Source organism: Armigeres subalbatus, unplaced genomic scaffold (assembly GCF_024139115.2).
Source record: "Armigeres subalbatus isolate Guangzhou_Male unplaced genomic scaffold, GZ_Asu_2 Contig158, whole genome shotgun sequence".
NCBI lineage: Eukaryota > Metazoa > Arthropoda > Insecta > Diptera > Culicidae > Armigeres > Armigeres subalbatus.
The window spans coordinates 18141-31418 of NW_026942372.1; positions in this window are offsets into that span (position 1 = coordinate 18141).

A 13278-nucleotide genomic window follows, 5' to 3' on the forward strand; every position below is an offset into this window, starting at 1 on the left:
CAGTCAAATCGTGCTCCAAAAGTGTGGGAAGATTTGAATCCACTTACCTGCTCAATCGCAATCAAAATTGATAAATGTCCCTATAAAATTGATACAGAAATAGATAAGTCCTCGTGTCAGGTCGCGCGATGCAACTAAAAAAAGATTCTACGAAGAAAGCCAAAAGACAGCAGGCAAACCTACCAGCTCAGATCAAATGACGACCCCGGAGAGAATCCTTTCTCCTTGATCTGTGCTATCCTTGTTTGTCTAATAAAGCTGTTCAATGTTCATGGTCCAAAGAAAATATGCTGGAAGGCAATGAACTCTCTGTCTCTCTTCTAGGGGACAGTTGGTAACAATGAATATACATGCAGGATGAATTCTACCATTATACAGTCATCTAATGATGTCAAATGATCATAGTGCCCGTTTTGCCCATTCTCCCGCATCTCGACCCACAAGGTGTGATGATATAAATAACACCTACCTTGAGCTCTAGTTTTCTTTCTTTTGGGGTTTCATCTTTCAAAGAGCATGCTGCATGGTGTTGTCTGAGCAAAGCACATCACCATAAAAACGATACTTGAAGCCAGCTTGGGAAATTTTCTCAAGCAGAGGCGCTTCCGCACAGTCGCTTCCTTTCGTCTTAAGGCGCAAATCCAGGAAGGATAATGACGCCTCGGGCTTGGATTAACTCCCAGACTCTCCTTCCGCCGCCACAAAGCGACAAGCAAAACAAAAGTGATAATTAGGATTTTACCTCTTACCTCATTTCTCCAGCACGGAAAGGTCGTTCAAAAATCAGAAGAAATCCGATTTCGTCCTGCCTTCGAAAATCCCATCACCCTTCGATTTGTTGGTGTGTTCCCTCGCTCGAATTGCCCACCGAGTCAGATTGGGGGTTTCCTCGTCCGTCAGACTCAAACGAAAGCGAAACCGCAATTTTTGGGTGAACATGTGGTTTCTTGAGCGCATTCGCGCTTCAACACCCATCATAATTGCCCAGAAGTGTCAAAACTTGCGTGCGTGTGTTAGAGCGGAACCCGGCAAACGAGGAACGAGACCGAAATCCCATTTCAAACTGCCATATGTGCATGTCCGTTCGATTTTGACGAGAAGCCGGTAAATTGGAAAGTGTGTGATTCGAGGCTGAGTCTGGGCTGGATGGGTCACCATGCGAAGAGAGAAATTAGCTTCTAGGGATATCCTGGTCTTGTTTGAATCGCCTAGATGCTGTAGGGATTGGAAAACAAACACCAAAATCTAATAAAGTTTTTTATTCAACCTTGGGGTGATTCTAATGGATTGTGTTTGTGTTCCTTTTCGAAATTTTTATCGTTTCTCGAATCAGTATTTTTGCACATTGCGTTTTCTTCTTCTTCTACTCTACTTCTTCTCTTGCTTTATATTCAACGAAATTCAGCTCATTTACAGCTTAGTATTCTATAGTATTTCCTCAGTTCTTAAATGAACATTTTTCAATTCCCAGAGAGTCGAGAATGTTTACCACTCGAAAAACATCTCCGGATTGGCAATTCTACGCCTTACCGTAAGGATATGGAGACCTAACATGGCCATCCATCATTTCAAATATAGATGCATTATTAGACACAAAATAATACAACGTATTTTATTAACTTACAATCTACTCTACCTGCAAGTAACAAACTCTACAGCATAACTCCCCAATTGTCGTAATACAGACGCACATTTTTTATGTTTTTATTTATATGATGTTGAAAGCTAGATAATAAATCATTTTCGTGACAAAATTTAAGTCCTATATTACAACAAAGGATTGCCATCATCCTCGATTTTGGTTGCTGATTATTTAGTTTTCCTAAAAATTAAAAGAATGAAAACATCTTTTGAAATTGCAATTTTACTTTAAAAATCCTTGAGTACACATTTTGTTTCTTTGTTACTTTCGTTGTCTATGGGTATTTTTTTATTTAGGAAATTTTAATATTTATTTATTGCTTCTACCCTTATTTCTTTATGGGCATTTTTTGAAAACTTCTTTTGAAGGGGTAGTTTTATTTTAGTCGCAGCATACAAATTATTACACCATGAGGAAATTGGTCAGCAGAGTCATTGTATTTTATTTTTACTTCATCATTTGATAAGAGGGACAGAAAATGGTTTACAGAACAATGATTAAAAGAGGCAGACTTCACTTCTAAATACATTAATTCTGCTAAATAAATTCTTGTTATATTCTAGAAAATCATATTTCCGGAGAAGGGTTATTTTTCAGGAAATATCATTTTGAGGAAATGTCATATTCGGAGAGATATCATTTACAGGAAATGAAATTTTTATTTCGGAAAATCTTATTTTCTAGGATTTGCTATTTTTAAGGAGTTGGTTTTCGAGGGAACTGTACAATCTTAAAGATACTCGTATGAACTAAAGAATGAGGAATTCTAATTATGCCTAACGAACACTGTACTTAACATACTTATGAATAACCCCGCACTCTGCATTTCATACAATCCTCCTCTTTTTCCCAATCAACATCAAACATACTCTATAATCGTTTGCTTAGGTTAGATAGTACGCGTCTCAATTTTGGTAGAAATCGATTAAGGGACTTAGTTATCCATTGCTGGTTTCACAATGCGCAATTGCAATAAACTGAGAATGCCATTTACACGCTCTAATCGTCTCCTCAGGATAGGCTGTTCCGAATTTGGTAATCGGTCAAGAGGTTAAAATTTACGCTAAATTGATCAACCGAAAAATTCTAGCCCCTTCCCACCACTCTTTCCAATGACCCTCTCGCTCCTTAACAATCGTCTAATTAAGATTAAAATATGTATTCCAATTTTGCTGAATTGTTCCTTATCTAAAAAATACCTCCCTCCACATTCTCCTATTATTCAGACAAAGAATGTTTGTTTCAAATTTGTTGAAACTGATTTCAAGCTATGCTGAAACATACATCTTCTTCTTGTCATTACATCCCTCACTGGAACATTGCCACCTCGCAGCAATTAACATTTATTAACTGCTTGATTTGTAAAACTGCAAATCTCTGAACTTCCTCGGGAACACACCCATACTCGCCGATTTCCCTAGCAGCACACTTTTAAGCAAACTGCAGTTATATGTGACCAGATTTAGTCATAATCAGTTGTTGCAACATTTTTGCCTGACTTGTGCTGCTCAAGTAGCTCAAGGACCGTCAATTTAGCATCGTAGCGCTGCTGGAGGTGTGTTGGAAGTAGCATATGCGTATTTCGAAAAATTTCGTGGCTCGAAACGAAATTCCGCGGAATTTGAGCATGGGAAATCTGATTTCTTGATTTCGTTTCGTTTCGTAAAATTACAAAAATTGCGCTGAAAAGACTAGCTTCTAACGAAATTTAACGGAATTCCACGAATTTCGAACAAAATTAAACTTAAACCATGGTTCATTATTATCAAAATTTTGGCTCCACTGAACAAAATCGTTAAGTTGTTTTCAAATTGATTGGTTTCATTTATATTTTGTAATATTTTTTCATTTTACAATATGAATGCGAATCGATCGTGTTGCTGCAGGTCATGGGACGGCAGCTAGTCCGGGAAACGCGAAGTGAAAAAATCTACCTTGCGTAGCAAATTTGTTTAACCAGTGTACAATCGACCTGGTTGATGTTGATCACGCCACTAGTGTGGAAGTTAGTGAGTGGAAGCGAAGTGATAAACTAATGTCTGCCTCGAAGAGCACAAAATATTATGTGTCGATCTTCGAGATCTGTCAGAGAATGCAAGCGATTTGGATCCAGAACAAACACAAAAGCGGATCGACGTAACTCATAGATCGCCCCCTGGCGTAGGTAATGCACCGCAAAATGCCAACATTGCCCCATATGGCGGCGTACTTAACCTTATGATGATCCAAAGCAGGAAACAAGAACTGAAGAAGTCTCACTGATCTAGTAGACGATTTGGCGCGACGATGTCCGGAGCAGGTGCAGTTGATGTTCACATCCCTAGTGAAGAAAGCAGCAGTAGGTTCCAACAGAATACTAAGACTGAGAGTCGCTCCCAGACATCAACGGGAAATAATTGCCGCCTGCTGCAGTCCGCGTCTCGACTTAGCTCTGATTGTCCCGGATGGGAGTATACAAATCTTCTGGATCTCTGAGAGTTCCATACTGCGTTCGAACGGTAACCACTCGAATGATGTCATCGCGCCTGGGTGGATCTCCGCCACTCGTCCTAGTCCCACTGCAACGGAGGCAACTTGTCTTCTTTCAGTAGGACCATCGTTCCAATGTGCAAGTTGTCTCGTCTCCTAGTCCATTTGTTTCGGTTGTGTAGGTCTTCCACAAGACTTGACTGAACCGCTGAACTCGACTCCATCTACTCAGTCTGTTTCTTATAATTTCCTCTAGGTATGCATCCAGGAATGACTGCTGTGACTATTAGGCAGACGAATACGCACAGGTAACACTTACCAGTAGCCATTTTGCGCAATGCTTGTAGGACGTTGAACGATATCATTAGACGGTAGTTCCTACTACAGCTGCTACCAACGGCGTTTCTTCAAGCTAACTGAATCAAACTGCTGTTCTGTCGTTGCTCATCTTCGGCAGACACTGGAATACTCTTGAACCACTCAGGCCCATTCCACCAAACAGAACTCTCGACAAGCGGTAGTGGTGTAACGCCACGCGAAATAATTCAGCTATTCTCAACTTCAGGTACATGGTTCCACTTACTCGCAGATGGATCGCTGCTCCCGCTTTCTCGAGGCGTTACAGAATCCGTGTAGCTCAGAAATCACATTATCGTCAAATGCGATCCAGCGGGAACGGAAACTGCATCCATCGATCCAAATTTGTCCGGAATTGTAGCCATTGTGACTGCAGATCTGCGCTCAACGGTTCATCCCAAGAATACTTCTTTTCCAAAGCTCGGAGAAACATCTTCGCCTGCACAATCACTGGCCCTGCTAATCCATACGGATCGGACAAACGAGAGGAGTCATAAGAACGATACGTTGCGTATCAGGTAACGACTCTTCAGAGTGGCATTTTAAACCAGAACTTATCCGTAGCTGGCTCCAACATAGTCCAAGGGTCTTCACGGTAGACGACGAATCGATGTCTAAAAGTTCTGCTTGTCTCGCAAATATCTTGGTGCCTTTAAGCTTGCTGGCTGATTAGAGTGCTACTTCCGGAGATTGAAACCAGCAGAACTGAGTAACGACGGAACATCGCTACGCAGGCTTTGTCCTTCCTTGAAAGATTTCGCACAAGTTAGCATGTCACCAACATAAAATGCGTTTACGACCTTGGCTGCTGCAGAGTACGCCTGTTCTCCTTCTTCGGCACACTTCTTAAGCCTTCGAGTTGCTAAGTACGGCGCTGATGAGTGCCGTAAGTCACGTGACATCAACTGATACGTTCAATTGGCTGATCGACGGACTCTCCCAAAGAATTCTTGCAATGGTTGATTTTGTTCGACTACGTTGATCACGACTACGAGAAATTTTCTCGTCGATGACTGATACTTCATCAGTGTGTCGTTCAGGAAACTCAAAATCTGTAGCACATGAGGCGTCAAAACAACTCTGAGCTTCGTTGTCATCTATCCGGTTTGATGACTGCATGGTGTGGCAAATAATGCTGTGTACATGTTCTTCCTCCTCCTCACGTACTTCTCGCATATGGCCCATCATAAATACTCGTGGATAAATTCAGTATAAGCCTTTATTTTGGTTGCAGTCAGACGGCGCTCCAAGCCCATGAACCGTTTGGTTGCTATCTCTTCGACCTTCCCAAATGTTCCATCATGAACTGCTTCTTCAGCAGCACCACTCGAAATTTTCCATCAGCGTCTCTCGTTGTCGTCTGCTCGAAATCTATTCACACGTAGATTTTCGACGGAACAGCTTTTCGTTCACTGACTCAAGTCCCACAAACGTGCTAACTGCTCGTGTGTCTCTTCCGTGCTGACTGAGGCTGTAACAGCGTGAACTGGTACTTCTTCTTATTGGCATTACATCCACACTGGGACAGACCGCCCCTCAGCTTAGTGTTCATTAGCTCTTCACAGTTATTAACTCGAGGTTTCTAAGCCAGGTTACCATTTTGCATTGTATATCATGATAACGATGATACTTTTATGCCAGGGAAGTCGAGACAATTTCAATCGAAAATTCCTAGACCGCACCGGAATCGAACCACCCCTCAGCATGGTCTTGCTTTGTAGCCGCGCGTCTTACCGCACGGCTAAGAGGCCTTACAGCAAGAGAACGTGTGACTGGACTATCAGTATTTCTCCAGCAACTATCCAACCCAGTTCGGTGTTTCAAAATCGACCAGAATCCGATAGCTTCAACTGCTCACCAGCAGCAACTCGTAGAAAACTGATATGCCGGACTGCATCTATCGCACTGGATTCGTGGAACCTTGGATCACTAGGCAGATGTCTGATGGCAGCTTCCAGGCACTGGGGTCAATGTTGTCTGCGCCGATTCACAGTAATTCGAGGCAACATAAAATTTTACATCCTTGGTTTCGAACGAAGAATAAGTGACAGGATCCTCACTACACCGATTGTTTCGACACCGTCATGATAGAATCACCAACACCTTTCACAGGCAAGTTCTCGTGAATGCTTGAAATTAATTTTGAAACAGGTTCTCCGTGATTATGCATATTTGAGAACCGTTATCCAGCAATGCGAGCGATGACCGTATTTCCGAAGCGATCGGCGAGTTTCACAAGAGCGGTTGACAATGGTGTGGTGTTTTGATGACTTCGAGCATTGTGTGAGGTAGCAGTGTGGTGAGAAATAGTTGGTGTGTTTGTGGGAGGTGGCTGTCGTGTCTGTGAGTATGGTTTGGACGGGTATTTGTGGAGATATTTGAGTATTATTCATCCGGGATTGATGCGATTGCGAATGCTGTACTAACTGTTGACGAAACTGAGATTGAGCGTTTGATTTCGCGACTTGAGGCCTGTTCGGATGCTCGACGTTTGGTTCTGCGTGCTAGAAGCGGATGGATAATACGGATGCAAAGATGGTGATGACGTTGTCCACACTTTGCACGTTACGTCTCGAACAATCGGCTACAAAATGTCCAGAACACAAGCAATTCAAGCAAAGTCCAAGTCTTCGGATCAACAATTTCGGTCGACAGCAATACGTAACTTCTAGACTGCGCCCGCCCTCGTTGACTCAGACGAGCGCTCAATCCACTATCGTCACATAAGTGCAACCAAATTGAATTCATATCGACACTGCGCCCGCCCTTATTGACTCAGACGAGCGCTCAATCCACTATCAACACATAAGTGCAACCAAATTGATGTCATATCGACCCAGCGCCCACCCACATTGACTCAAACGATCGCTCAATCCACTATCATCACATAAATTGCAACCAAATTGAACTCATGTCGACACTGAACGACCTCATTGACTCAGACGAGCGCTCAATCCACTATCATCACATAAGGGCAAACAAATTGAAATCATATCGATACTGCGCCCACTCTCATTGACTCAGACGAGCGCTCAATCCACTATCATCACATGAGAGCAACCAAATTGAACTTATATCGACATTGCGCCCGCACTCATTGACTCAGACGTGCACTCAATCCCCAATCACTATCATCACATAAGTGCAACCAAATTGAACTCAAATCGACACAGCGCCCGCCCTCATTGATTCAGACGAGCGCTCAATCCACTATCATCACATAAGTGCAACCAAATAGAAGTCATATCGACACTGCGCCCGCCCTCATTGACTCAGACGAGCGCTCAATCCACTATCATCACATAAGTGCAACCAAATTGAACTCAAATCGACACTGCGCCCACCCTCATTGACTCAGACGAGCGCTCAATCCACTATCATCACATAAGTGCAACCAAATTGAACTCAAATCGCCACAGCGCCCGCCCTCATTGATTCAGACGAGCGCTCAATCCACTATCATCACATAAGTGCAACCAAATAGAAGTCATATCGACACTGCGCCCGCCCTCATTGACTCAGACGAGCGCTCAATCCACCATCATCACATAAGTGCAACCAAATTGAACTCAAATCGACACAGCGCCCGCCCTCATTGATTCAGACGAGCGCTCAATCCACTATCGTCACATAAGTGCAACCAAATTGAATTCATATCGACACTGCGCCCGCCCTTATTGACTCAGACGAGCGCTCAATCCACTATCAACACATAAGTGCAACCAAATTGATGTCATATCGACCCAGCGCCCACCCACATTGACTCAAACGATCGCTCAATCCACTATCATCACATAAGTGCAACCAAATTGAACTCATGTCGACACTGAACGACCTCATTGACTCAGACGAGCGCTCAATCCACTATCATCACATAAGTGCAACCAAATTGAACACGTATCGACACTGCGCCCGCCCTCATTGACTCATACGAGCACTCAATCCACTATCAACACATAAGTGCAACCAAATTGAACTCAAATCGACACAGCGCCCACCCTCATTGATTCAGACGAGCGCTCAATCCACTATCATCACATAAGTGCAACCAAATTGAACTCAAATCGACACTGCGCCCGCCCTCATTGACTCAGACGAGTGCTCAATCCACCATCATCACATAAGAGAAACCAAATTAAACTCATATCAACACTGCGCCCACTCTCATTGACTCAGACGAGCGCTCAATCCACTATCAACACATAAGTGCAACCAAATTGAACTCATATCGACACTGCGCCCGCCCTCATTGACTCAGACGAGCGCTCAATCCACTATCATCACATAAGTGCAACCAAATAGAAGTCATATCGACACTGCGCCCGCCCTCATTGACTCAGACGAGCGCTCAATCCACTATCATCACATAAGTGCAACCAAATGGAACTCATATCGACAGAGCGCCCACCCTCATGGACTCAGACGAGCGCTCAATCCACTATCATCACATAAGTGCAAACAAATTAAACTCATATCAACACAGCGCCCACCCTCATGGACCCAGACGAGCGCTCATTCTACTATCTCCTTAGAGAAACCTAATTGATCTCAAAATGCTACCGTGCTCGCCCTCATGGACTCAGACGAGCGCTCAATCCACTATAATCACATAAGTGCAACCAAATTGAACTCATATCGACATTGCGCCCACCCTCATTGACTCATACGAGCGCTCAATCCAATATAATCACAAAAGTGCAACCAAATTGAAGTCATATCGACACAGCGCTCACCCTCATGGACTCAGACGAGCGCTCAATCCGCTATCATCACATAAGTGCAACCAAATTGAACTCATATCGACAATGCGACCGCCCCAAGGATTCAAACGAGCGCACAATTTACTATATCCTTAAAGAAACCTAATTGAACTCAAAATGCTACTGTGACCGCCCTCATGGACTCAGACGAGTGCTCAATCCACTATCATCACATAAGAGAAACCAAATTGAGCTCATATCAACACTGCGCCCACGCCCTCATTGAGCTCAGACGAGCGCTCAATCCACTATCATCACATAAGTGCAACCAAATAGAAGTCATATCGACACTGCGCCCGCCCTCATTGACTCAGACGAGCGCTCAATCCACTATCATCACATAAATTGCAACCAAATTGAACTCAAATCGACACTGCGCCACCCTCATTGACTCAGACGAGCGCTCAATCCACTATCATCACATAAATTGCAACCAAATTGAACTCAAATCGACACAGCGCCCGCCCTCATTGATTCAGACGAGCGCTCAATCCACTATCATCACATAATTGCAACCAAATATAAGTCATATCGACACTGCGCCCGCCCTCATTGACTCAGACGAGCGCTCAATCCACTCATCATCACATAAGTGTAAATTGAACTCAAATCGACACAGCGCCCACCCTCATGGATTCAGACGAGCGCTCAATCCACTATCATCACATAAGTGCAACCGAATTGAACTCATATCGACACTGCGCCCGCCCTCATTGACTCAGACGTGCTCTCAATCCAGTATCAACACATAAGTGCAACCGAATTGAACTCATATCGACACTGCGACCGCCCCCAAAGATAACAACTAGCGCTCATTCTATAACCTCATTAGAAACCTAGTTGAATTCAGAATGCTACTGCGCCCACCCTCATGGACTCAGACGAGCGCTCAATCCACTATCATCACATAAGTGCAACCAAATTGAACTCATATCGATACTGCGCCCAACCAACAAACCAACCCTCATTGACTCAGACGAGCGCTCAATCCACTATCAACACATAAGTGCAACCAAATTGAGCTGATATCAACACTGCGCCCGCCCTCATTGACTCAGACGAGCGCTCAATCCACTATCATCACATAAGTGCAACCAAATAGAAGTCATATCGACACTGCGCCCGCCCTCATTGACTCAGACGAGCGCTCAATCCACTATCATCACATAAGTGCAACCAAATTGAACTCAAATCGACACTGCGCCCACCCTCATTGACTCAGACGAGCGCTCAATCCACTATCATCACATAAGTGCAACCAAATTGAACTCAAATCGCCACAGCGCCCGCCCTCATTGATTCAGACGAGCGCTCAATCCACTATCATCACATAAGTGCAACCAAATAGAAGTCATATCGACACTGCGTCCGCCCTCATTGACTCAGACGAGCGCTCAATCCACTATCATCACATAAGTGCAACCAAATTGAACTCAAATCGACACTGCGCCCACCCTCATTGACTCAGACGAGCGCTCAATCCACTATCATCACATAAGTGCAACCAAATTGAACTCAAATCGACACAGCGCCCGCCCTCATTGATTCAGACGAGCGCTCAATCCACTATCATCACATAATTGCAACCGAATTGAACTCATATCGACACTGCGCCCGCCCTCATTGACTCAGACGTGCTCTCAATCCAGTATCAACACATAAGTGCAACCAAATTGAACTCATATCGACACTGCGACCACCCCCAAAGATTACAACTAGCGCTCATTCTATAACCTCATTAGAGAAACCTAGTTGAATTCAGAATGCTACTGCGCCCACCCTCATGGACTCAGACGAGCGCTCAATCCACTATCATCACATAAGTGCAACCCAATTGAACTCATATCGCTGCTGCGCCCGCCCTCATTGACTCAGACGAGCGCTCCATCCACTATCAACACATAAGTGCAAACCAAATTGAGCTCATATCAACACTGCGCCCGCCCTCATTGACTCAGACGAGCGCTCAATCCACTATCATCACATAAGTGCAACCAAATAGAAGTCATATCAACACTGCGCCCGCCCTCATTGACTCAGACGAGCGCTCAATCCACCATCATCACATAAGTGCAACCAAATTGAACTCAAATCGACACTGCGCCCACCCTCATTGACTCCAGACGAGCGCTCAATCCACTATCATCACATAAGTGCAACCAAATTGAACTCAAATCGCCACAGCGCCCGCCCTCATTGATTCAGACGAGCGCTCAATCCACTATCATCACATAAGTGCAACCAAATAGAAGTCATATCGACACTGCGTCCGCCCTCATTGACTCAGACGAGCGCTCAATCCACTATCATCACATAAGTGCAACCAAATTGAACTCAAATCGACACTGCGCCCACCCTCATTGACTCAGACGAGCGCTCAATCCACTATCATCACATAAGTGCAACCGAATTGAACTCATATCGACACTGCGCCCGCCCTCATTGACTCAGACGTGCTCTCAATCCACTATCATCACATAAGTGCAACCAAATTGAACTCATATCGACAATGCGCCCGTCATTATGGACTGAACGAACGCTCAGCCCACTATCATCACATGAGCGCAACCAAATTGATCTCATATCGACACTGCGACCGCCCCCAAGGATTAAAACGAGCGCTCATTCTATAGTCTCATTAGAGAAACCTAATTGAACTCAGAATGCTACTGCGCCCACTCTCATGGACTCAGACGGGCGCTCAATCCACTATCATCACATAAGTACAACCAAATGAAACTTATATCGACACTGTGCCCGCTCTTAAGGACTCAGACGAGCGCTCTCGCCACTATCATCACTTAACTGCAATCAAATTGAACCCATTTCAACACTGCGACCACCCTCACGGACTCAAACGAGCGCTCAATTAACTATCATCACACGAGTTCAACCATATTGAACTCATATCGACACTGTGCCCGTCCTCAGACGAGCGCTCATTCTACTATCTCATTAGAGCAATCAAATTGAGCTCAGAATGCTACTGCTCCCACCCTCATGGACTCAGACGAGCGCTCAATCCACTATCATCACATAAGTGCTACCATTTTGAACTCATATCGACACTGCGCTCGTCCTCATGGACTCAGACGAGCGCTCATTCTACTATCGCGTTGAAGCAACCGAATTGAACTCAAAATGATACTGGGACCGCCCTCATGGAATCCGACGAGCGCTCAATCCAAAAAGATTAAACGACCCGGATAAAAATTTACAGTAACTTATATGACATAACCCATTGAAATACAATAGATTGTGTGGTAAACAATACAAAATATTGTACGCTTATTGTAAAATGTTCACGGTTGTAAAAGATCTTTATTGTACTTACATTAAAATAACACTATATTTAAATGTTACCAATGCATTCTATTATATTTTTATTGTTCGCTTATGTTTAGTATTGCTCATCCAAAAACTAAACAAATCATAAAAGTATTCGGTTTGCATGATCTGGAAATTCGTCTAATGTAATTGAATTAATATAATTTTGGAAAATTTCGTGTATTTATTATATTGATGAAATAACAATTGAAAACAATAAAATTACAATAGGTTTGCTTATTAAATGAATAAAAATGTTATGCCAATTCTCAAGTAATATATTTTCATATTGCAGGTCTAAAAATGTTATACAATAAAAATTTGAATTAATAAAAATGAAAGGTAACAAAAAATTTTGCTAATCATTTTACTCGGAGAATGGCTGGATTCATTTGAGCGTGTACAGTTTTGTTTATAATTAGTGAAGAGATGAAAATAATGAAACTGAGTGGTGCAGAAAGTGCCTTCTCAATTACAGTTTCTGGCGCTGGGCAACGGTAGATCACTATGGCTTCAGTACCGTGGTAAGTATCTAAAGTGTTAGAGCGCGTTAGAGCATCATTACTGGGCCTGAGCACGAGTATTTTGATCACACTCGCCGTGCTGTCATTTTAGATTAGTCAAACTTTTTCGTATCGGTTACTATTTTCGGTTATCATTTTGGTGGCTGCATTCCGTACCGGTAACGTTTGACATTTGATAGTTCATCAAATAGCAGCGGTG